This window comes from Furipterus horrens, unplaced genomic scaffold (genome assembly GCF_987537825.1).
Source record: "Furipterus horrens unplaced genomic scaffold, mFurHor1.1.pri manual_scaffold_1, whole genome shotgun sequence".
NCBI classification, from domain to species: Eukaryota; Metazoa; Chordata; class Mammalia; order Chiroptera; family Furipteridae; genus Furipterus; species Furipterus horrens.
Window position 1 is genome coordinate 173,409,713 of NW_028327171.1, and position 25,264 is coordinate 173,434,976.

Below are 25,264 nucleotides of genomic sequence, written 5' to 3' on the forward strand. Positions count from 1 at the left end.
GGGAAAATACTCCCAACTATTAAAATTTACACTAATGTTCTTATGTAGTGTTCCAAAATAATGAAAATTCCTTTATCAATGATTTTCCTTAATGAACTCTGCATCATATTTCAAATCATTCCAGAATATTATTGGCAATGGTGTTTAATAGACTGTCATTCCTCATTTACATTGATCCTGAAAACAGAAAAAAAAAGAGAAAGGCATCTGAAGCATTTATCTATAATGACAAGTCTTTAAGTCAGTCCCATCCATTAGAAAATATGGAGTTAGAATCAGCAAGAAGAGAATCAGCCAAAAGTACAGATCAAACAGTAATGGTTGTTCTTCTGATGCCAAAGTAAGTACTCTGATCTCAGTCTGGCATTCACATAAGCACCTTCTATTTAATTATACTTATTCTTCTAATTAGTTGACATTATATTCATTGCTAACTTCAGAGCTTGTAGATCCAAGGTGATGTATAATATCAATATGTCAAATGTTGCAGAGGCACTTATTAAAATACTTATTTTAAAAGCTTTGCTGTAGAATCTTAGCTAAGTTGAAAAACAGATTTATTATATTAGAGCAACAGCCTTTTACAATTTACAATTAGTATAATTGTTAAAAGTCTAAAGTATAAATATTTTACAGAATTATTCTATTTATAGCTGCCTGATGAACAAATGTTTAATTATTTTGCCATGGTGGGTCTAACAAAGAAAAGAAAATTCTAAGCCCACAATGATGGCTCTGAAAACAACTATGTAATAATACATGGCCCTCAAGGGCCTGGCAAGAGTCACTTTGTACTAACAAACTGAAATCAGATAGAATGAAGCATAGAACCTGACAAACAGATTGCTCCATCAACAAAGGTCAGAATGCACAATGATTCCCCTTACCCCATCAAATCTCTACGCTAATGAAGACCAGGCTTGAGAGCTACTAAACTGCCACCATTTATTAGCATAAAAAACTTAGCAGCTGTTTACTATTCATTAGCATTTTAATAACAGACAATTTACCATGTTAAACACAGATTGTTTTAAAGTACTTCTGAATAAATATAAACTATGCTTTCATCAATTTCCTCACCTCAACTTTGCTGTTTTCACTTTTAAAAGCTGCTTTTTTGGAGGGTTATCAGCGGGGATAGAAAAGGGAGATAATGGGGGGAAAGGTACCAGGATTAAGCAGCATAATTAATTGGTAGGTACAAGATAGACAGGAGGATGTTAAGAATAGTAAAGGAAATGGAGTAGCTAAAGAACCTATATGCACAACCCATGAAGGGGAGTGGGTGCTGGTAAAGGAGGGCAAAGGGGAAACATTGGGACAACTGTAATAGCATCATCAATAAAATATACTTAAAAAAATAAAACCTTGCAACAACATGGATGGAACTAGAGAGAATTATGCTTAATGAAATAAGCCAGGCAAAGAAAGAAAAATACCATATGATATCACCTAATACAGGAAACTAAAGAACAACACAAAGGAACTAAATAGAACAAAGAGCAGAATAGCAGTCAATAGGGGGGAGGGGAGAGGGAGAGAAGGGGGATAAGTAAGGGAAGGGTTTAATTAAAGAGCCTGTATGAAAGACTCATGGACATGGACAACGGGGAGGGATATGATTGTGGGAGAGGGGGTGGGTTGGGTGGGGGAGAGAAATTGGGGGAAAAGGGGACAACTGTAATTGAAAAACCAAAATAAAAAAATTAAAAAAAAAATTCAAAATAAGAATTGTTAGATAAAAAATAAATAAATAAATAAATAAATAAATAAATAAATAAAATAAAACCTGTTTTTTAATATTGCCTCACCAGGGCTGATTGCTTCAAAGGAAAATTTTGCAATGGTAAATAAATGGGGTAAAACTTTTTTTTTTCCCACGAGTCAGTTCATACTTTGATCCTTCTGTCACCTTAGTCCAGATTTTGCTGCTGTAGCTACTGCTGGAAAACATTTCTCTTCACCTTGGGACACCCAAAGTCATTGGGAATGTTACAGAAGGGGGGTGTCCAAAAACCCCCAGAGCTTGCGGCTGGGGTATGGGGAGAAGGAAGCAGCTTTCAGGATGCCTTCACATGCCTGAGGCTAGGGGCTAGTGTCTTTGTTACACAAATGGCTTGGATATTTCCAAGGCCTCAAGGAGATGGGAGGGTCTTAGACCAGGGGATGGTATGGAAAAAGCACACAGAGCCTGTGTGAGGTTCTGTGAATGGTCAGAACCGGGGACGATGCCGACTGTGTCACAGGACACAGTCAGGGATTTAAAAATAAGCGGCAGACATTTTTAATGGGACGGACCATGCGGTTTTGAAGAGGAAGGTTCTCCATACGGTTTTGGTGAAGGGGTTCTCCATGCAGATTAGAAAGGAGGGTACGCCATGCAGCTCAGAAAAGAGAGGTACACCATGCTGCTTTGAATAGGAGAGAACACCTTGTGGCTTGGAGAAGGGGGAATACCTTTGTGGTTTTGGAAAGGAAAGGCTGGGAATCTATGCGGTTCCGGATTAAAAGCTGGCAAGCACCATAACACAGACAAGACTTTCCGCAATCAGAACTGAATGATTGGCAGCTACCGGTAAAGCTGAACTGTGTCTAGGAAGTAGGGAAACGGTTTCTCTATAACTTTTCTAAAAGTAGCCTGGTTTGATAGGGGGAGGAAGAAATATGTATTTGTGGGTGTTTTAGGGAACATAAGACTTAACGGCAGAAATCCGCAAATAATCTAAATCTATATAACTATTAAATAAACATTTCTTTTTCTTTTCACTAAACTCTGGTATTGAGAGTTATAATTCTGGCGGCAGGCAACCGGGCCCCTGACTAAACAGCCCATGGGTGCTAGGTTTCAACTGGAGCAGCCCAGGGGTTCTGTAACAGGAATATAAGTAGAAATCTGCCCAAAATGCATTGCACCGTGCAAGAAAATGCTAAATTTCTCTGAAACTCAAGGACTTACTGAGAGAAAAAGAAGTTGAAAATATAACGAGCAGGTATGTCAACATAAAGGGTGGTATGATGTTTCCTTTACACTGCTATTCTCGCGGAACAGGATCAGCCTTTTTTGTTTAAACAAGTTGGCAATAGACAACAACTTCTCTGTGTAGTCTTGTTTTTAAGTATAGGCTATAATCTTATATATCATACTGAATCAAGTCATAATAGGGCTTCACCCTACTTGATAATAAGATTTTTAAATATTATTTGATGTATATATGTTTATCAAACTCCCTGTATGAAAATTAAACACAACACGCAAGCATGTATACCCCAAAGATCTAACAGTCACTATTCTGTCTGTGGAAATTATACATGTCCATGTATCTCCCATAAGAATGCAATTAACTTTCTCCCATAAATTTTATTTTGATGGTAAAATCCAAGTTGTAGCCATCTATAGCTATGAAACCAATAATATGTGAAAGACAACTCATCACTATGATCATTAAGAGAACAATTATTTCAGTCAACTGCCTCTGTAACATAATAGCTGTCTTATTATGTCAATGGATTATGTCATAATCTATCCCAATAAAACCTCATTTGAGGACAAGGTGACACTTGAAATTATTGTCTTAGTCTTTGGCCTTTTGAAATATAATCTTGCAGGCCTATTTAGGTCATAGCTTTGAGGATTCCTAGTGGCTCTTCTTCATGTACCATAACACAAACAAATAAAATACCTCATTCTAGAAAGGAGAGTATGCCAAAATCAGAGAAAGTCTGCTTGGAGAAGCATTTATAGAATGAGATCAAATACATATATATGCTATATTTTGCAGAAGTAGTTTCTTCTTATACCATTATTATATATGTCTGCTTTAGTGAGTGTTAAAATAAAAAATCTTAACACATTATAAAAATTTATTAGTCAGAGACAATGTCAATCAATTATAGAGCTCCCAAACATTTCTTTAAAGAGATAAGTGACATTTCAGGTTTTCTACCAAACTCAGTTTTCTCTTATTATTGCTTTCCAAATGTTGTTGCCCCTTATACTGAGTAACATTCCCTCTTATCAGGACAATCATCAACCATCTTCTTCACCCCTTCTCTTATTTCCATTCTTTTATCAGTTTGCTATGCAAGGAAAACAAATTCAGCAAGAGATCATCAAACATGGCCAGTAGGAGGGGGCTATGTGGATAGGGGATATGACTGATAAAGGGTTTTGCTTCTGAAAGGGTCACAGAATAATAATAATATTTTATAGTGTATACTATGTGCTAGTACCCTGGCTGGTTTGGCTCAGTGGATTGAGCGTCGGCCTGCGAGCTAAGTGTCGCTGGTTCGATCTTCCAGTCAGGGCACATCAGAGAAGGAAAACTCTGACTCCAAAAAACCTCCGCTGCCTTGCGGCATACCTCTTCAGGGGAAAGGCTAAGGGAGTAAACCCCGACAGAAAATCCGGAGCCGGAGTCCCTAAGGCGGTTTGACGTTGTAGTCAACACCGGCAACTCCTGCGGCACACCTGAAGCCAAGCTGTATTGACTCCGTCTTTCCCTTGGACCCTTCAGCTGCGAAGAGAGGGGGGGTCTGCTGCATGGGCAACAGCAGACCCTCCATATCACCCTGCCCAGGCTCTGTAGCTTCAGCTTCACTGGAGAGGACACTCCAGCGTCATCGTAAGATGTCGATTCAACACGGGAGGAGACAGATACCGTGTCACTCCCGAGTCGGACTGCACAACCATTCTCGGCGGTGCAGATAGACTCTTAAGAAGCTACACCATCGTCTCTCGAGACGGACGGCTGCCGACTATGTGCTAGTATACCCTAAGCACATTATGTATGTGTACATGTGTACTGCCCTAAACATGTTACATTACTGTATATATGCATACACATATATAAGTATATACATTTCTGTATATATCTATATATACTCATTATATATAGAGTGAATACATATGTATACATACATATATACTCACAGTAACCCATTCTATAGATGAAAAACTATAGCACAAAGTGGTTAAGCCTAACTTCATCCAGCTTGTATGTAGAAGAGCCAGGACTCAAATACAGGCAATTTGACTACTGAATTCTGCTTTTTTTTTTTTTTTAGTAAAAAAATTTTTTATCCCCACCTGAGGACATTTTTTTAAACTTGCCTTCAGAGAGAGAGGAAGGGAAAGAAGAAAAAGAGAGTGAGAGAGAAACATTGATGTGAAAGAGAAACATTAACTGATTGCCTTCTTATATGTGTCCTGACCAGGGATCGAACCTGTAACCTGGGTATGTGCCCTGACCCAGAATTGAACCTGGCACCATTTGGTTTATGGGATGATGTTCCAAACAACTGAGCCACACCAGCCAGGGCTGAATTCTGCTCTTGACTACTATGCTATGGTCACCAAACTGCACACCTGAAAACACTTTAGTTATATAGACACATTCTCCAGCTGTAGATAGGAACATTTTGTCATCAAACTAAGGGAATTAAGATGCATCTCTTTGGCAGCTGGAAATTAGTCGAAATTTTTGTTTGACCTTACCATAGTATCTGATACTAAAAGAACTAAAATATGCAAAATTTTTAATGCTCTATAAGACATGTTTCTAGAACATATTTATCTAAAAATAATCTCCCCCAAATAATAGTATTATTTAATTCAGCACAGTGCTGACAGCCACAGGGATTACAAATTAAGTCAGACAGGATTTATTTTACTTACTAAGAGAAGATAAGAAAATAATAACAACTGCTAGTGTTTAGTAAAGTTCTACTCTATGCCAGGTGCTGTGCTAAGTGATTTGTGTACCTTATTTTATTCAATTATAATATAACTATATGAGGCTTGTATTATTATCCCCATTATACAGATAAGGAAGGTGAGGGTTTAGAGAGATTAGGATCATGTAGTATGTGGTAGGACCTGTGTCCACACTCCTGATCATCTAACTGTAAATCCCTGCTTTCATTTCATAAAGTTGGTTATATTTGTAAAGTTGTTATGTGAAAAAGATTTTATTATCAAGTACATACAGAAAATGCTGGCTTCAACAAAATTTAAAACATTTCTTTTTTGCAAGACATCTTTGAGCTTTTAATATGCCAACGGACACTTCAGATGTCAAGGCAGATATAATTTCCACCCTCAATTTCTTACACATGAATCAATCCTTTTTATTTTCACAGAGTTTTTGGGACAACATGACACTATGGCACACCTTTCAGGAGACACTGTTTTGCAAGAGTTAAAAGCATCAATTCAGGAGAAAGCTGATGACTTCCAGATCTACCTTTTTTTGGTTGTGTAACCTAGGACATGTGATTTTACTTCTCTATACCTCCATTTTCTTTTCTAAAAACTAGGGCACACAAGAGTATCTACATCATAGAATCGGTGGGAGAGCCAACTGAGATTTTTCTGTGGAAGTGCTTCACCTTGCATCTGACATAGCAAGTGTTCAACAAGCTTCAATTACTGCAGTTATGAGATATTCCTACTCCTCTTGGACTATGCTGTATATCCCTGGGGAGCATAAATAGTTAAATCTATTAATACTTATAAAAGGCAGGATATGTCAGGGTTTTATATTATTAACAAAATGTTAAGGAGGTTCAAGGGAGAAAGAAATTATATCTGGATAGGAGTTGGGTTCATAAATGTTTCCAGAGATGAACTATCTCTTAAGTGTTGAGGAATGTTTAGTATTTTGAGAGGTAGATATGGGAAAATGACTGAGGAAACTGCATAAACAAAAGGCATAGAAAAATGGAATGTATAAAAGTTAAAAACTTTTTAAAGGCACTCAAGGTATTCTTAGTGTTTCTGGATTAGAAGTTAAAACAATAAAGAGAAAAATAGAACACCTTTGTGACCTTGGCATAAATAAAAATTGCTTAAACAGAAAATAAAAGATGCTAATAAGAAAAATTAATAAACATACTTTATTATTAAGAATAAGAATGTAAGAATAAACTCCTATCAAGGGAATAGAAAGGCCATCACAGACTGGAAGATAATATTTATTTTATATATACAAAGGACTTGAATCTAGAATAAAGAGCTCCTGCAAATCAATAAGGAAAGGTAACAATAGAAAAATTGGGCAAAAGACTGGAATGGATATGTCACAAAAGTATGTCAAAAAATGGCCTGTAAACATATAGAAAACATGTTTAACTTCATTAGTCATTAGGAATGTGCAAATTAAAACTATTTACCTTAAGAATGGCTACAATGAAGAATGACAGATTATCAAATATTGACAAGAACTCTTACCTGAAGTATAAATTGTTACAACTTTAAAAACCTATTTAGTAATATCTACTAAAACTGAGTAGTACAAAACCTATGACTCAGCAATTTCACTTCTAAGCACATACTTAACATAAATGATATGTACCAGAATGTTCATAGCAATACTATTTATAATAGTGCTAAACTGGAAATTAACCAATTGGTCCATGAACAGTAGGAAAAAATACTTTTGCTATCTTCACACAATAAAACATTTACATAATGGGCTATAACAATGAGAAAAATGAAATCCAGGGTGTAGCAAAAGTAGATTTACAGTGGTTCGTATGGCAAATAGAACAATTAATAAATAATAATACAGGAAAAGTCCCTGGCTGGTTTGGCTCAGTGGATTGAGCGTCGGCCTGCGAGCTAAGTGTCGCTGGTTCGATCTTCCAGTCAGGGTACATCAGAGAAGGAAAACTCTGACTCCAAAAAACCTCCGGTGCCTTGCGGCATACCTCTTCAGGGGAAAGGCTAAGGGAGTAAACCCCGACAGAAAATCCGGAGCCGGAGTCCCTAAGGCGGTTTGACGTTGTAGTCAACACCGGCAACTCCTGAGGCACACCTGAAGCCAAGCTGTATTGACTCCGTCTTTCCCCTGGACCCTTCAGCTGCGAAGAGAGGGGGGGTCTGCTGCATGGGCAACAGCTGGCCCTCCATATCACCCTGCCCAGGCTTAGTAGCTTCACTGGAGAGGACACTCCAGCGTCATCGCAAGATGTCGATTCAACACGGGAGGAGACAGATACCGTGTCACTCCCGAGTCGGACTGCACAGCCATTCTCGGCGGTGCAGATAGACCCTTGAGAAGCTACACCATCGTCTCTCGAGACGGACGGCTGCCGACGACGATGACGAATACAGGAAAAGACTGTTTTGCATACTCACAACTGTAAACCTACTTTTGGCACACCCTGTATAAGTTCATGCAATGACAAACAGACTTTGCAAATGTAATATTGGGAAAAAGAACTAAAATAAAGGAGCATATCAACATTTATAGAAAGCAGAGAATCAGGCCAAGATGAACCTAGGCTGTAGGATTGTGGCCATCCTTGCAGGAAGGGTGAAATGGGGTTGGGTAGAGTGACTGGAAGGGAGCATATGAGGGGCTTCTACAGTGCTGGCAATGTCCTTGTACTTGATCTTACTGCCAGTTGCACAGGTATGTATGTATGTTTGTGTACATTCATCCAACTGTACACTTAGAATACACTTTTGTGTATGCTACACCCTAATAGAAATTTCTAAAAAGTAATGTATTCAATGCTATTAATCTTAGTAAACAATTTTGACAAACATAGCAAAATTTCCCAACAAGAACACCTTCAAACACTGTTGTTTGTATATTTTTAGGATGAAAGTGTTTTCTGAGTTCTTTTCCCACTGCCAGCTTGATTTTACTCAAAATGATTTGTGAGAAAATAAGAGTTCTCTCTAATGCTAATGCTTCCTTGCTGAATTTCAGAAGTGGTTAGAAGAGACTGATATAGAATTCAGTGATGTCAAAGAGAAGAATGTATATCTAGAACTCTGCATCTATACCGTCTTAACAATTGGAAGTTCTGTGCTTGAATCTCCCTTGGGGAAGGTCAGGGTTCCCTCCAAGGAGCTGTAATAGCAGCATCCTGGCAGAATGTTGCATTTAAAAATAAATGCTTGTGAGTACCACACTGAAGTTTATTAGCAAAAATGAAGTGCTACATCAAAAACCAGCAGTGAAACCACATCATGATAGATTTTAAACCACAGTGTCCTTTGGGTTTTAGTAGTATGCCAGCTTTTACACAAAATGATGAATCTTTCACTAAGATGCAATGGATAGCTTTTCAGATGCTAACAGTAGAATACATACAGCCAAGTGGCGATTCATTTATATCTGAATATCTTGCCCATGCACTGAGTTTTTTATATTTAAATCTTGAAAAAAAATGGGGTAAGATTTACTTACTATGTAGTACCAAATATAGTTTGGTTAAACATGTGACATACTTCATCAGTTGCAATCGTTTTTCAAAGGTACATTGAAATATCTGAGAAGTTCAGAATTTAAGTAAAAAAGATTGCTGGTTTTCAAAAAAATGTCTTGAGATCCAGTTGTCTTCTTTTAAGGAGAATTTAAAACTTCTTGCTGTGTTATAGTTTTTCTACTTGTAACCCAATCGTATTAAGCATGAACACGCAAGAAGGGAAAATCAAGGAAGGGAAAACAAGATTCTGACAAATGCTTTGTCCAGTCTTTTGGAAGTGTTTTTAATACACCTGACTTATCAAAAGGGAATATCATGTGCTTAGTTTCTAAACTATTAAGCCTTATAAAGAAGCCAAAATTATCTCCAGACGGGGATTTACTAAAATTGTCTGAGGTCGAGAGTGGATTGAGAGGTCACAGCAGCCTGACGACATTTTCTGGCAAAAAGACTCAGGGAGATGGCCCTGAGCTACAATTGCCCAGTGACTCCTGTCAGCGGCATCAAGACACTTTTCTGAGGTCTGATATCTCTTTCTGTTACAAACGGAGGAACAATTTGCTCTCCCCCTACAGCATGTTAGGGACCTAAGGGATGGCAGCATAGAACTAGGGTTTTTTGTTTTTTGTTTTTCTTTCTTTTAGAAACCTTCCTAAAAATACAGACTTTCTTAGGAAAACACAACAACTATTTTTCTCAAACCACTAAATAGTTCTAGAGGAATTATTTTTCATAAAATTTTAGAGATAAACATTATTTAGAAATCTTACCCTTCATTTTATATGAGAAAAATGTGATTGGAAGAACTTGATCCAGTATGGTGCCTGTCTGATGGTGGAATCAAACCCAGAACTTCTTGCTCAGGGACACTGTTGGAATATTTAAATCTGTATGATCAAAGATGTGCAAGAATCATATATTATCATTGCCTTAAAAAAATTTAAGTAGACTGGTATTTGGTCTGTTTTCTCTTTATATTTTGACTAAAATTTAGAAGTATTCATTTTCAAATGAAATTTTCATTTTAATATTTTATTAATATGACCAATGGAAGAAAGAAATTAAATGAAAGAGAAAAACCCAGTCAAGAACCAACATTTTTTTTCCTTTCAAAGAAAGGCTGAAGATTGATTGCAACACCCTATTGAAAATAATTCTTCCAATATTCCAAATGGGAAAAAAGAGAATAGCAAATCTCATTAAAACTATGCCTTTAACTGTACCGTGTGGATCAATATAACTAATTCAAATAGCCTCATAGTGGGAAGCGCACTCACATTTCTATGGGTGGTTTTTATACTTAAGTACTATCAAAACAGTGAGCAAAATGCTATCTTCAAAGACACATTTTTTTTTTTCCCCAGCAATGGCAATGACCTGCCATTGGAACAGATCAAAGCAGCAGGCCTGTGAGGCCCCTGGCTGTCTTTGGGCCTCTTCTCTGCAGCTCACACGAAGGGCTGGGCTGCAAGGGCTGCTTCAGCAGCTCAGGAGGTCAGCGCACCCAACTGCTGCTATAACTTCTAGCTCCAGGACAGAAAATGTGTTGCCCCCTAGTTTCAGAGAATTCCAGCTCTTGCATTTAGTGTCTAGGCTATTTGCATTTAAGAGCCAAAAGTGTGGGGGGAGGGAACATTGGTTTACTTAACGGTCCTTTTAAAAAGAAACCCCCCACCCCCAAGAAGCTTGCTCAATTTAAAGAAACGGAGTTAATATTTGTTCTGCCAGTGCTCTCTACTACCACCTTTGTAGAGAAGAGAGATTTCCCTAGTTTAAATATTAGCCAGACATCTCAAAGCTATTCAAAAGCTGTTGCCCATGTTAAAAAAAAAAAAAAAAAAGTAACAGGCTCCTGGATAGAAAGCACAATTAGGGAATAAATAGAAATGGTAAAAATTGTGTTGGGATCGTTTTTCCTTTTTTTATGTATATGCCACAGATACCACAATTATAACACACTACAGAGTATTCAGAAAAAACTCCAGTGGAGTATGATAATCATGGTGACCATCATAGATGAGACCACTATGGGTCCTTCATTAGCTAAGAACCCATTTTCAGCCAGGAGCAGGGCTCCTGTGCAAGCAGCCTGAAAGCCACCATTGCAACCTGTGGAATCCTGGTGTGAAGTGACCACTGTAAGCCAGGCCAGGGATGGGTGAGCAGAGATTGTGACTAGTAGGGAAAGAGTGGGGTTAGAATGGGGAAAAGGGAGAGAGGAGATTTGGGGAGGGAAGGAAAAGTGGTAAGTTTGGCTTGATTTGCAGTGTGGACTAGAATTAGCACCAATTTCTTGGAATTTCCGATCTCATTCCTAAAGTAATTTCCTTCCATTTTATCTTTCAAGTGTTTGGCAGAAATCTGTATGGAATGAAAGTGCAGAGCAAAACCTAGATGAGCAGGAACAATCTAGTTAAGCAGGACACCTAACTCCTTCAAACAAAGGACCTGGGCAACTGGGCGACAATGTGATTGATATCAGGCTTATCCTGGGAAACACGGAGTGGCCTGTGACCCAGGGGATGCTTGTATTCCAAAGGGTCTCTAGTATTGAACAGAATGGCCAGTCCCTGGCCAGCCTTCTTGGAATTCTGCCAGTCTTTCCATCCTAGAAATTGATGCACCTTGCTTCAGTCATGCAGGCAGCTTCTGGGGTACTAGTGATGTGCAAACATCATCGGATTAGGCCCTCCGATGAATGCCCAAGGATTTTCTGCATTGGAAGTGATTCATCATAAATGATTACCCCTTCCTCTGTACCATGTTTACTCTTGAACCGTTATACTGACTTTATACTGTCATTATATGTCATTATACCAGTTTTTCTTCTGTGGAATTTCTTTTTGGCTTCCCCAATGACTCCTTGCTTGCCCAACCCCAATGATCTCCAGAAGTCAAAGACAATGACATTTTAATAAGGAGCCATGTGGACCATAGAAAATATAATCATAGCACTCATCACTTTCATTTTCAATGATTTGCTTTATAAGACAACAAAGGAATGGAAATATTTTCTTTTAGATGAGCCCTTATTTTGACTCTTGGTCTCTTTTGAACTTCAAACAGCCTTTTAAGATCCATTTGTTTCAAAGGACACAAATGGAGAGTAAACAATTCATAAAAAAGGACTTGGTGCTCCATGTATTGACTTTGACAAGCATGTTTCCATGCAAAAAGAACACAAAGTTTCAAAACTGTACAATCTCTATTTCCAGACTTCGATGGACTTGTGCCTTTTTCCCTTTAATAACCTCTTTTTCTGTCTCTGTCCTACACCTGTCTCCCTAGGCTCCCTTCCTCTCACCTGCTAGTCTTTTCTGCCTCTCTCATCTCTGTGGCTGTTCTCTATCTCGGTCTCTTTTTATCTCTTTATATGTATATGCCTGTCTGCTTCATCTTTTTGTCTCAATGTCGGTCTCTCTCCCCATAATACTGCCAGCAAACTAGAGAACACTCAAAATTTGTCATTTGCCTTGCTTTGCAGCTATATTATATTAATTTTGTTTTCAATATTTGCTTCTGTAAATCAAAAATTGAATAGCAATATTTTGCTAATATCAGAACAAGTTTGTCCCTGTGACAAGACAAAACAAATTAAGGCCATATCTCCAATAATGTCTCAAGTAGTCACGTCAGTTTCAATAACTAAGGATTGTTTTATATGTGTTCACACTATAGTATCTGCCATGTGTATGACAGAATGGGACAAGTTAAAAACTGAAATCTACCATGGAATTTAAGGGTACATTTTCATAAAAATTCATTGCCACTGTCCTGAGTTATATATATAAACACTGTAACTTTTCACTGGGGAGCACAAGGTGCTTTTCCATATATTAAGTACACTTCTAATCTGTTACATGGCTTACGATCATCCCATGTCTTTCTGATAAAGAAAATGATGCTCAAGGATAAATAATTCCATGACTAAGCAAATAACAAAAATTTTAATTGTGGTAACTACACTGAGCAGCAGTGCCTGCTAGGAGGTCCCACACCACAGAGAAGTCTCCAGGACCCTGCATTGGCTTTACTCTTCATTTTTTTTTGCCAGAGTATACTGAACCTTCTGTATTTACCCTTCTAATCCACCAGTGAAGGAGAATAAAGGAAGTCGATGCTCTTTCAATATTTTCCAAACCATCTGAAATCCCACTGGGTACAATGAGATAAAAACATCTGCCTCATGCCAAGTGTTTCTAAGCTCTTTCCTAACTAATATTTATCTATGTTTTAAAAATGGCAAAATTGAAAGAAAAGGAATATTTCAGGTGGGAGAAATATAAAAATAGAAATGAGAATTTCACAAATACCTATTGAATATACACAAAATACATCTATTTGCATGACAGACAATACTCCCTTGTGAGGAGCTAAACTTACCTGGTTTCCAGAGAGACCTCTAAGCCCAAGGGTCTAAATTAACATGAAGTCATTGAGTTTTGACTTGAACTAGATGGAAGATTAAAAACTTGAAACATGCCTATCATAAAATCATGTGACTGGAGTGTAAATAACACACGTCACTCAATTTTATTACAGGCTACCAGCCACTAGCCTGTCAGTCTGAACGTGCATTCTGGAATATGCACAATCATCGCTTTAAATATACTTCCTGAAGAGAGGAGAAAAGAGAGAGAGGCTTCTAACATACTTGGATTAAACGTGAATCTCATTTTTATCTGGTAGCTATTCTGAGCCAAATTTCAAAAGAGAAAGAAACCATAGTTCATAAAGGTAAAGAGAGTGTGGGAAATCAGTCACATCTACATTACATTCAGCAAAGTGAAGCAATATTAAAATTTGAATAAAAACAAGTTTGGAAAACCAAGATCATATCAGGTAAGGGAGGTGTGAAATTAGCAAATTCTCTTTGCTCTAAATCTGATACTTTTTTTCTTCTTCTGAAATTGATGTTAATTGTTTTACATTTTTGTCACATACTTCATGAAAAAGTTCCCCGAGGTGTAAATGCTGATCAGCCTGCACCGCTTACCTTCGTTAAGATTACGGTCCACCCGTCACTTCTGCATTTGAGTACTTTATGAGGTATTACATTGAGAGATAAATAATTCCATGGTTTCCACCTGGTGCTCCTGTGAAATGTGGTGCTAGGATACAGGCGACAGGCAGTGCATCTGAACAAATCACAGGTCCTCTAATCGCAGCTTAGCTCTAATTACTATTGAGGGTTGTGTTTGCAACTTGATTCCAGGGAGAGAGCAGACTACCTTCTGACGACATTGAACCAAATATATCCTAAAAGACTGACAAGTTACTTTCTTTCATCTAATTTTTTTGAGTAGCTCCCAGAAACTACCACTGTGACACAGGAGGAATGAAATTGCCATTCAGTTCTCAAAATATTTATGTATTTTAGCAATTTGGAATTTTTAGTTATCTTTCTTTTCTAGGAGGGCAACTACATCTTTATTTTAATATGCTTTTTATTTAAAAAAGATATGCATTCTCAAAATATGAACTTTATTTATATTGTTAGTCTAGTGTAATTTATTTGCATTCTGTTAGGCATAAATAATTTGTTTCATTTCCTGTGGATGTTTAGATTTAAAAATAAAGATTCACAGCATATAATTAAAAAAAAACTAAAGCAGATAATTTGATGTTTATAACATTAATGGGGATGTTTCTGCATTTCAATTCAAAAACCTAATTTCAGTTAGATGAGAAATAATCATGGTGAAATTAGCAGTCGTGCAGGCTTGGAACTAAGTGATACATCATTTACCCATGTATCTAACTAATTTTACTCTCCGTCTTGTGGCATCTGACCATGTGACCAGAATAAGGCTTCTGATACATTCATGTTACACGGTGTGGCTATGACTGATTGGTTGTTTTGCTTATGCTAAGCTTACTGTCATTGATATCATTGATGAGTTAGCTTAGTGGGCATCTGACTAAACAAACAAACAAAAACTTGAAATGGCTGGTGTTTGCAAATATCAGGAAGGATTTCACACCTTAGGTTGTGCAACTTAGCACTTTTGCCAACCACAGCCAACACTTTAGTTACATACAGAACAAATTACGCCCACTCAAATTCAATGATTTGGTATATCTCTTTATGTCAGATTTGCACGGTAACTATCAGGGACAGGTAAACCTAAAGGAATAATTAAATGCAGCAATCAAAATGGTAATTGTAAAACCAGTTCTTAGTAAATGTGCATATCTGCAGGCCCACTGATCTCAGTTGTTATAACAAAATAGCATTCTAAAAGGAGCATATTATGCTAGCTCTGTACTTAAATTTCCCCCAAATAACAGTTGTGCACTTCTTGCTCACATAGTATTTATATAGTTCTTCATAATTAACATTATAGTCACTGCTGTATCAATTTTTACTTTATTTTAAAAAATCTATACCAAGATAGAGTTCTCCTAAGAAAACTCTTTGTTTAGTAGGGACGATGTTGATGCTTCTTTTGAAGTATTTTTCTTTCAGGGAGCTAGGCAAAATAATCTTTCTTTCTTTTTTTTTTTGCCTGTCCTTAAATCATACCTGATTCATGATTATTTTTCTACAACATTTCCAGGTCTGGCACAGTAGTCCATCCTCAAAACCCCAAACCCTTTATTTACCTTCTTCATAGATGCTTAACTTAATTCAGTAATGCACAAAGTGTGGTCCCCAGACCATCATCATCATCATCACCTGAGAACTTGTTAGCAAAGCAAATTCCCAGATTCCATCACAAACCTGCAGAATCATGAACTCTGGGGGCGGAACCCTACAATCTATGTTTTAACCAGCCCTCTAGGTGATTTGAAGCACACTGATGTTTTAGAACCACGGGTCTATGGTTATGTATGTACTAAGAGCCCTAAGAGAATGGGATAAGGAACATTTAAGCCTCTATGGGGGGAACTACGAGGAAGACTTAGGAGAGAAGTGGCAGTTAAGTGTTCCGCTGAAGAATGGAAACAGTCTGGAAGAATCTGAAAGAGTCACCAGGCATCCCTCGCCCATCAAATACATCACTTGTGCCCTTGCATTAATACAGTCCAACAATTCCAAGATTTTACTCCATCAGTCACCAACTTTCTTCAGTCCTTCCACTTTTTAGGAAAACAAATAAGACTTGTCTCACTCCTGTTAGCCTTTGTCTATCAACAACTTTTTTTTCCCCTTGACTTTTAATTCCTTTTAGAGTAATCTATACTTTCTTTCTTTTTACTATGACTTCATTTCATAAATCCAGTGATCAGCCCCTGATTTGTCCAGCCTAATAAAACTATAGTTTTGAAGTTCTTTATCAGTCCTCCTTGACCTTGACGCTATTGGTAGAACATGATTCGATATGTAAATGCCCTCTTTTCCTAGCTTACCTTTTGTAGTTCCAGCCACCTGCAGCGCTTCTCTCACATGCATCCCATTGGCATCTAGCAGCTTGTACAAAATTAAACTAGTCATCTCAGCTCCCCTACCCCCCAAGGGACATCCCTCCTTTGTGGTCTTTTTTTTTTTTTGCTGCCTGGCACCATGAGTCTCCCAGTTACACAGAGTCTAAAGCTTGAAGCTATATTTGATTTCTTCCTCTTCCTTGTCACTGAATCAAGTTAGTTATACCGATGCCATCTTTCCCCTCCTTCCCCTTTTCATAACCATTACCATTACTTTCAGTTAGGTCTTCATTACCTGTTCAGTAGCATAATCCTCTAATCGCTGTATTCCCTCTGTAGCCAAATAACTTCTTAAGAAAAACAGCTTGAATTAATCATTTTCTTACTCAAATGTTTCCATAACTCCCCTTAGTGACTTCTGGACTCTGCAATACAACATACTTGTTCCAATCCCCCACTCTGCTACTTATAAGATGGACGATATTAAATGAATTAATTGACTTAAGCCCTGGTTTACTTGGTCAACAAGTAGGAATAAAACAATAATTAGCTCTGGCTGGTGTGGCTCAGTGGATTGAGCCCATGCCTGCGAACCAAAGGGTCCCCAGTTCGATTTCCAGTCAAAGCACATGCTTAGGTTGCAGGTCAGGTCTCCAGTTGTGGGTGCGCGAGAGACAACCAGACATTGATATTTCTCTCCCTCTCTTTCTCTCTCCCTTCCCCTCTTTCTAAAAATAAATAAATAAATAAAATCTTAAAAAACAAACAGTAATCATATCTAATGAACATTGACGGATTTAGTAAATAATAAGCATTACTATCACCACCACCAAAGCCATGATATAGAATACAATTCCAGTACCTCAGTTCAGTATCTATCACCATCCTCAAACTTAACTGCACTAAACTGAATTATTCCTTAAGGGTAAGGACTAAACCTTAGTTTTCTTTCTGTCTTTGGCTCCTTAGGCAGTGCCTTACAGAACAGTTCACCACAGGAAGCTCTGGCTGGTTCTTGTACACACCTTTTCTTAGTTCCATCACTTTGTTCATGCTTCCCAGGATGTCCTTTCCTTACTGTCCCCTTTCAAAGTCCCTCCATTTTCAAGTGGCATTTTAAATGTCATCACTTCCAGGAAGCCTTCCCACTTCCATCTGAAGAAAGTATCTTGCTCACCTGTGAACCCACAATACATTTCATTTACATCTCTCTTACAGTAGTTAAGACATTCTACTGTGTATGTGTCTTTCCCTCCAAGGAGCTTTAAGCTCTTCTGGGTAAGAGACTGTTGCCCAGAGAAAACACTCAATGAATGTGTTGAGTGATGAATGAGGTAAAGGGAACAACATGTACACACTTATTATAAGAACAGTGCTGCTGCATGCTACCTGATGAAAGGTTTTCTTTCTCATTGATAATCATGCAGGTCTTTAAAGAGTAGATGGTTTAAGAGAGTTAAAGAACCAAGTTTAATAGGATCCCTTATACTGTAAATGGGGTGTGTTCCTAATATTGGGTTTAAAGTTAGTATTCTGGAACTCAGTAGCATTTTCCATAAAAACAAAATTATAAATGGTCATTGAATTATTGGGATAGTTCTCAAAAGCTTAATTAACCCACAGGAGAGGTTTATTAGATAGAACATTACACTAGCAATAGGACCTAAATGACATTATATGGGGTCTTAAAAAGGAGTCAATATCCTATGAATGTTTGTGAAGATGTTCAGTGGATAAATGGATACAAAAGCTGTGGTACAGTTACACAATGGAATACTACTCAGCTGTAAAAAGGAAGAAAATTGTACCCTTTGTGACAGCATGGATGGACCTAGAGAACTTTATGCTAAGTGAAATAAACCAGTCAGAGAAATATAAGGACCATATGATTTCACTCATATGTGGAATCTAATGAACAAAATAAACTAACAAGCTAAATAGAGATAAACTCATAGATAGAGCAGGTTGACAGCTCAGGGTGGGGGGGAGGGAGAAGTGCTTGGTGAGGATATGGAACAATTGAGCACAAAAAAGTGAAAAGAAAAAAACTCATGGACATAGACAACACAGTGGTGATTGCTGGGGGAGGGCGGGGTGGAAGAGGGTATGGAGGGATAAATGGTCATGGACGGAGACTTGATTTGGGGTAGTGAACACACAATACAGTGTACAGATGATACCTTGTAGAATTGTGCACCTGAAATCTATTTAATTTTGTTAACCAGTGTCACCCAACAAATGCAATAAAAAGGAAAAAACAGACAAACAAAAAACATGAATTTTTTTATTCTTCTTTGTATTTTAAGACATATTCAGAAAGCCATAACCAGAAGCTGATTTTCTTATGCATTCCAGTGATAACTTTTCATCGCCAGAATGAATGTGATCCGGTTAAAGAATCAATTTATAATTGCCAATTATAAGCTGTAAATTTAGAAAATAAAAACCCTCTATGATATGGCCTATATGTTTAAATTTTTAGAAATCAGAATTTGTTTCCTTTTTACTTATAATTATAAATTTCAGCTCCTCTGTCTCCATTCTGGATAATTTTAAATTGACTATGATGCCTGATATTCTAGCTTCAGTTCTTTTACCCATATCCCCTGACAAATACATAATGACCTGTTAATAAACTTTTAATTACCTTCATTAGGAAAGTCTGTTACTTTAAAGTAACTCTTGGGTGAGTAAATAATTCTTTTTTAATGGAAAAGTGATTGCCTTTCCAATAATCTAAATTGCAGTGTTAGATTTTCACAGATTTACTTATTTAAAGTAGGCAAGCCTATAAACAAGAAGTTGTCAAGGAAAAGGGCAGATCTTCAACTGTTACTTTTGCTCTTCCCCAGCACTAAGCTCAGCATTATGGTATACTGAAAACTGGGGTCCCTGGTCCTTCACAAGGTAACTGTCTATTTGGGATAGCAAAAAGAACAAATCTGAAACAATGAGAGACTAATACTAAGACATAAAATTAGTGTAAATTATGGGCACAGATAGAGGAGTAGTACAGGAAAGAAGAACATAATCTTCACAATGGCAGGAATCTTTGTTCACTAATGTATCCAGAGCACTGAGAACCATGCCTTGCATATATTATGGACTCAGAAAGCAACTGCTGCACCCAAAGGAGAGGCAACAATGGGTTAGAAAGGCTGGGGACAGTTTCACTGTGAAGGCAGGACTTGATAGAAGCCACAAAATATGTGATTCCTTGGCTCCTCCTATTGCTAACCACCCATATCCAGACTATTAGCAAGTTCTGTTGTCTCTATCTCCAACATACACAGAATCTTTCTGCATCTCTGCATGTCACTGCCACATTGTAGTCCAAGCCACCAACATCAATCTGGATTACAACAGCTCTTTCTGAGACCACTTATGTGCCCCGACACTTGATTCTCTACACAGCAGCCAAACAGTTTAAAAATACAAATCTTATCATGTTACTTCAGTGCATAATGGTTTGCCACTGCACTGTGAATGAAATTTTACCATGGCGGGCAGTTAGCACATGATTGAGTCCCTGCTTACTTCCAGGGCCTCACTTTCTATCCTCCCACCCCTACCTCCCATCCCCCACCAAGATATAACCTTCAATTCTCCTTCTCAAACATGTCAAATTCATGTTTATGTCAAGGCTCTTGCCTTTGCTGTTCTCTCAGCATGCAACTCTACTTCCGCAATTCATTTGTGTCTTAGGTTGGCTGAGGCAGTGGAGGCCTTCCACAAGGCCTTTCTTCTATGACATTGCTGTTTTACTTACTCTATCTACCTATCTGTCTCTAAAAGTATCTTGTCTTATTTGTTTACTTGTTCACTGTCTCCTCTTACTAGAATATAACCCATCAGAACAACAATGATAAGAACAACAATGATATTCTAAATGCTCTATTCCCAGCTTCTAAACAGTGCCAGGCATATAGCAGGCACTCAATACCTATTGTAAATGAATGAATGGATGGCTATACTTTCTTAGTCTTTTCTAGGATGGAGACACATTTTATTAAAAATTTTTTTTAATTGTATTTTTTTACATTACTATTTATCCCCCTTATACCCTCTTTCACCCTCCAACTAACCCCTCCCCCACAATCACCACACTGTTGTTCATGTCCATGAGCCCTTTTTCTTTTCTGCTCAGTCCCTCCACCCCTTCACCACTTCCCTATAGCTGTCAGCCTGCTCCCTATCTATGAGTCTGTCTCTATTTTGCTTGTTAGTTCACCTTGTTCATTAGATTCCACATATGAGTGAGATCATAAGGTATCTGTCTTTCTCTGACTGGCTTATTTCACTTAGCATAATATTTGTCATTTTAAACATCAAATGGTTTGAAGGACTCTTCACATGTTATTACTGTTTTTTTCCTTAGCATTCACTGATTATATACAATGCTGTTGTGAAGTCAGTATCATTTAAAATAAACATCATTCATTATCATAGTAGGGCTGACGTACATTTGGCCAGAGTATGTTTGGTATCTGTGAGACATGATATTTATTCAATCTACAAAATACTTGGTGCACATTTCCATTTACAGGTACATGAGGATCCTCAACCCCCTGATGTTATGGGACTCACTGCAATGTAGACTTAATATAAGGGAGCAGAAGGAACGGCAGCTGTCCTCATTAGAACTTTCTTAAGACAGAGACAAGAATAAACTCAGTGTAAAGCCTTATCCTAAACAAAGATAAATTAACTTTTGTTTTAATCCTTACTCAAGGATATATTTTTATTGATTTTGAGAGAGAGAGAGAGAGAGGGAGAATGAGAGAGAGAGAGAGAGAGAGAGAGAGAGAGAGAGATCAATGTGAGAGAGAAGCATCCATCAGTTGCCTCCTGCATAGACCCCAACTGGGAATCGAACTTGCAACCTAGGTATATACTCTGACCAGGAATCGAACCCACAATCTTTTGGTGTAGGAGACAATGCTTCAACCAACTGAACCAACTGGCCAGGGAAAACTAACTTATTGTTGACCCTTCTAACACTAAAGTAGACTTATTGCTTATCTTTACTCACCTGTACAACAATGGCTAACACATAACATTTATTATATGCCAATACTGTTCTAAGCACTTTATTTATTCACACAGTCTTCAAATTAACATGGTAAGAGAGGAACTTACTATTATCTGCATTTTATAGATGAGGAAAAGGGACATACAAAGGTTATGCATCTTGCTCAAGGTCACAAACCAGGTAAGTGGCAGAGCTGAGATGCAAATGCACATTATCAGCCTCTAGAGTCCATATTTTAACCATCATGCTATACTGCCTTGCTAATGGAAGGTACTATCTTCACACTGTTAGAAAATCTATGGCACCATACATAGTATATAAGAAAAATTACATATCAGATGTCAGCTACTTCTAAATATGCATGTTCCACTTACAAACATTTTTAAGTGGTTGTTTTTCTCATTACTGCCAAATAAAAGTCTGAGATGCTTAGTAGCAAGTGACTTGTTGAAGCAGTTCTGTATCATGTGGGAAATCACGAGGAAATTCTAAATCAAACACCAAATCTCCCTGTGCCTTTAATATCACTATGAAAATAGCATTATTTTTTAGAACACACTGTGAAGTCTATGATAACACAGCATATATTCAAATGACCGGAAACCAAAAATGGATTTTGGAGTATTATTCCCAACTCACTAAGAATATTCTATTCTGACAGGTTAGAACATGGGAACTCAGACCTCACCTTAATATATAAGGTTTTTAAGTGTGCAAACCTCAGGGATTTCTGCACAGTATTGGGTCAGGCTATTTATGAAGAAAGGTCAATATTAGCTTATAGAACCAAGATGGAATGCTAACAAGACTGAGGTTATTTTGTCATTCATATAAGGTCCTTCATTTTTTCTAACCCCACCTACTTCCTTTTAAAAGATTAATTATATTTCTTATAAAATGTGAACGACTCAAGGAGGAGCTGAGTCTGCTGAACAAGACACACGTTCTGCAACATGGCTCTTATGTAATAAATCTTTCAGAAAGCGGATTTTCTTTTCCAAATGGGACTGTCTTCACTTTTCTCATGTGAGACTTGGCAAATGGGACATTCTGAGTCTGACAGGCCACTTCTCTGCTCTTCAGCTGACAACTCTTTTACACAGACATCAGCCAAATCCCTTCCCAGGTCACGTAGGGGATCAAAACTTCTGAATCAGGTCCAGTCAGGAGAATCCGTCATACCTGAGCTCTCTGTCTGTCCTGTGTCCCAGCAGCATGACAGCATTCCAGCAAGTGACCCCAGCTCCAATGAGATGACACAAAGACACTGGCTAGGGGGAGGATTAACTGTCAACGTGAAGCTGGCAAATATTTGCATGCAATTCTTTGAGAAAGGGGGTCTGTGGATTCTAATTGAAGAATCTCTGGCATAAAGCCTAAACAAAATCAAAACCCATGAATAAATGCTCATTTGTGGGAGAATGGAATCAGATTTAATCATTTCTCAAAGGATTCTGTGATTCAAAGAGATTAAAAATCTCTGCATATATTCCTGAAAAATTTAAGCAAACTGAATATATTTTTGCAAATCAAATTTGATTTTTAATGTACAAGAAGAGCCAGTGAATAAAGAACCTCTACAATGAATCTTTCTGTAAAGCAAATACTTATTCAAAAGTGCAGATGTAACCCAGAGTTTTTTTCAGTTTTTACAAAAGATTTAGATTATTCAGTATCAGGCTTGTTTAAAATAGAACACACTATGATATTATATAAATAGTAACTAACTTCCATTAAAAATTTACAATGTAGCCTGGAGGTCAAGTTCAGGTTAAATGAAATCTGAAAAAGAAGAAACTCTAAAAGTCTCTGCTCTTAAGTGGACAGAACCTTAGTTATCCTCTGCTCCAAAGACTGCATTTTATGGATGAAGAAATTGAGGTTCTGAGAGGTTACATGACTTGCCCAAGGTCATTGCAATAGTTACAGACAATAACAGCTGTAAAAATAATGACAGCGATTATGATGATGATGACAGCACTATGATCTATTGAGCATTTACTTGAGCTAAGCCTTTTAAGACTTTAACCTCATGTACTTTCACTACAACCCTAGAAGATTTTATTACATCTACTCAGCAGATGAAGCACCCTGCCCAGGGCTCCACAGCCAATAAACGGACAGCTCAGAACCCAAACCAATTCACAACACAGAACACTTTTAATTTGAAAAAATGTGCTCATAGGCACTAGTTTAAACTGCTTCCCAGAATACAACAGAACAGAGTCACATGATCTTGGAGTATAAAAAACTAAGAGGTTAGTTAGGAAAGCTGTATTTATAACCTTTAAGGGTTGTTCATATATTCAAAAGGGTTTTTTTTTTTTTTTTTTTAAATACAGTATTAGACAGTTCTTGTTAATGCTACACCCTCACAGATATATACTAGGAGTATAACGGGTACAAGTTCAACCCTGTTTACCCAGGCCTGTCCCCAGTCTGCAGGCCAAGGGAATAGACCCACATGTAGTCTATGCCCTCTTTTGCCCATTACTAGACCACATTCTGGGTACCTGGGATTTTATAGCCCTAGAACCACTTCAGGGCCTGCAAATGTCTCTTCTCCAGATCTGTCCCCCTGAGGTAGACAGTGCCTGCGTGGGTCAGGGGAGCGGCCTCTGGATTGCTGTTTTCAGAAAATGAAGCTGGAGCTTGCCAGTGGGGCATGGGGCCACACTACTATAGTAGAGTACTGATCTGGGGCAAAAGGGGACAGAACAGGAGCCCACGTTGTGATTCCATGAGAACTTTGAGGTATCTGGGAATTCTAAAATAATACCTGGTCTTCTTGAATCTTTATGACTATATATTTGTCAATATAAGAGGATAACAGACTGCCCTGACCAGTGCGGCTCAGTTGGTTGAGCATCAGCCTGCAAAGCAAAAGGTTACCAGTTCGATTCCTGGTCAAGGCACATGCCTGTGTTGCAGGCCAGTCCCTGGTTGGAGGGCATGCACGAGGCAACCGATAGATGTTTTTCTCACACTTCAATGTTTTTCTCCTTTTCTTTCTCCCTCCCCCCTCTCTCTAAAAGTAAATAAATAAAATCTTTAAAAAAGATGATAACACATACTTGATTTATCAGGTTAGTGGCTTTTTAACTTTAAAATAGAGGTACGTGGGCTTACAAATGGCAGGATGGGTAGGGTAGGCCTGCCTGCTTTCTGCTTCCAGTGCTGCTCTCTCTTGGCTTTCCTGGTTCTTTGATCCCTTTGGTGTGGCTCCATATCTGGTATGGTTCCTGCTTTCCTCACTCTACCTTTAATGGCAACCTGGTATGAAATCCATCTATGCAAACATCAGCTGACATTTAATGGCTCACTATAAGCCACACACTGTACTAGGTGCTACGGATATAACAGTGGGAAAGAAAGTCTCAGTTCCTGCCCTCATGGGACTAACTGGCTTGTGAAGGGTTCACTTGAATATAGAGGCATTTAAAATACAGAGAGGTAAGTGTGAAGATAGGAGTAATACTGGGAGCCTGAGGGAGCATTAACTTTTTCATGGGTGTCCAGTAAGGCTTTATTGAAAAAGTAAGGTCTAAACTGAAAACCCAAAGAATAGGATTTATCTAGGGAAAAGGAAATGAGGTTGGAGAAGAGAAAGAGCTGGTTTCAGGTTTGTTTTAAGAAGAGGTAGCT

The 25,264-nt window shown here is 37.9% G+C and overlaps 1 protein-coding gene across 4 annotated transcripts in view; it reads right to left on the minus strand.

Moving 5' to 3' along the window:
• The window catches only part of ZNF385B (zinc finger protein 385B), a 378,085-nt gene that overhangs the window by 90,131 nt on the left and 262,690 nt on the right, over positions 1-25,264 (minus strand). The window contains exon 1 of one of the 4 annotated variants that reach the window (XM_090268162.1): positions 14,216-14,366. The exons of 2 other annotated variants lie outside the window; for them this stretch is intronic. The gene's annotated coding sequence lies outside the window, so the exon portion shown is untranslated. Of the gene's footprint in view, positions 1-13,602; positions 13,663-14,215; positions 14,367-25,264 lie in introns of those variants that run through there. One more of the 4 variants, XM_090268157.1, reaches the window with a different exon arrangement.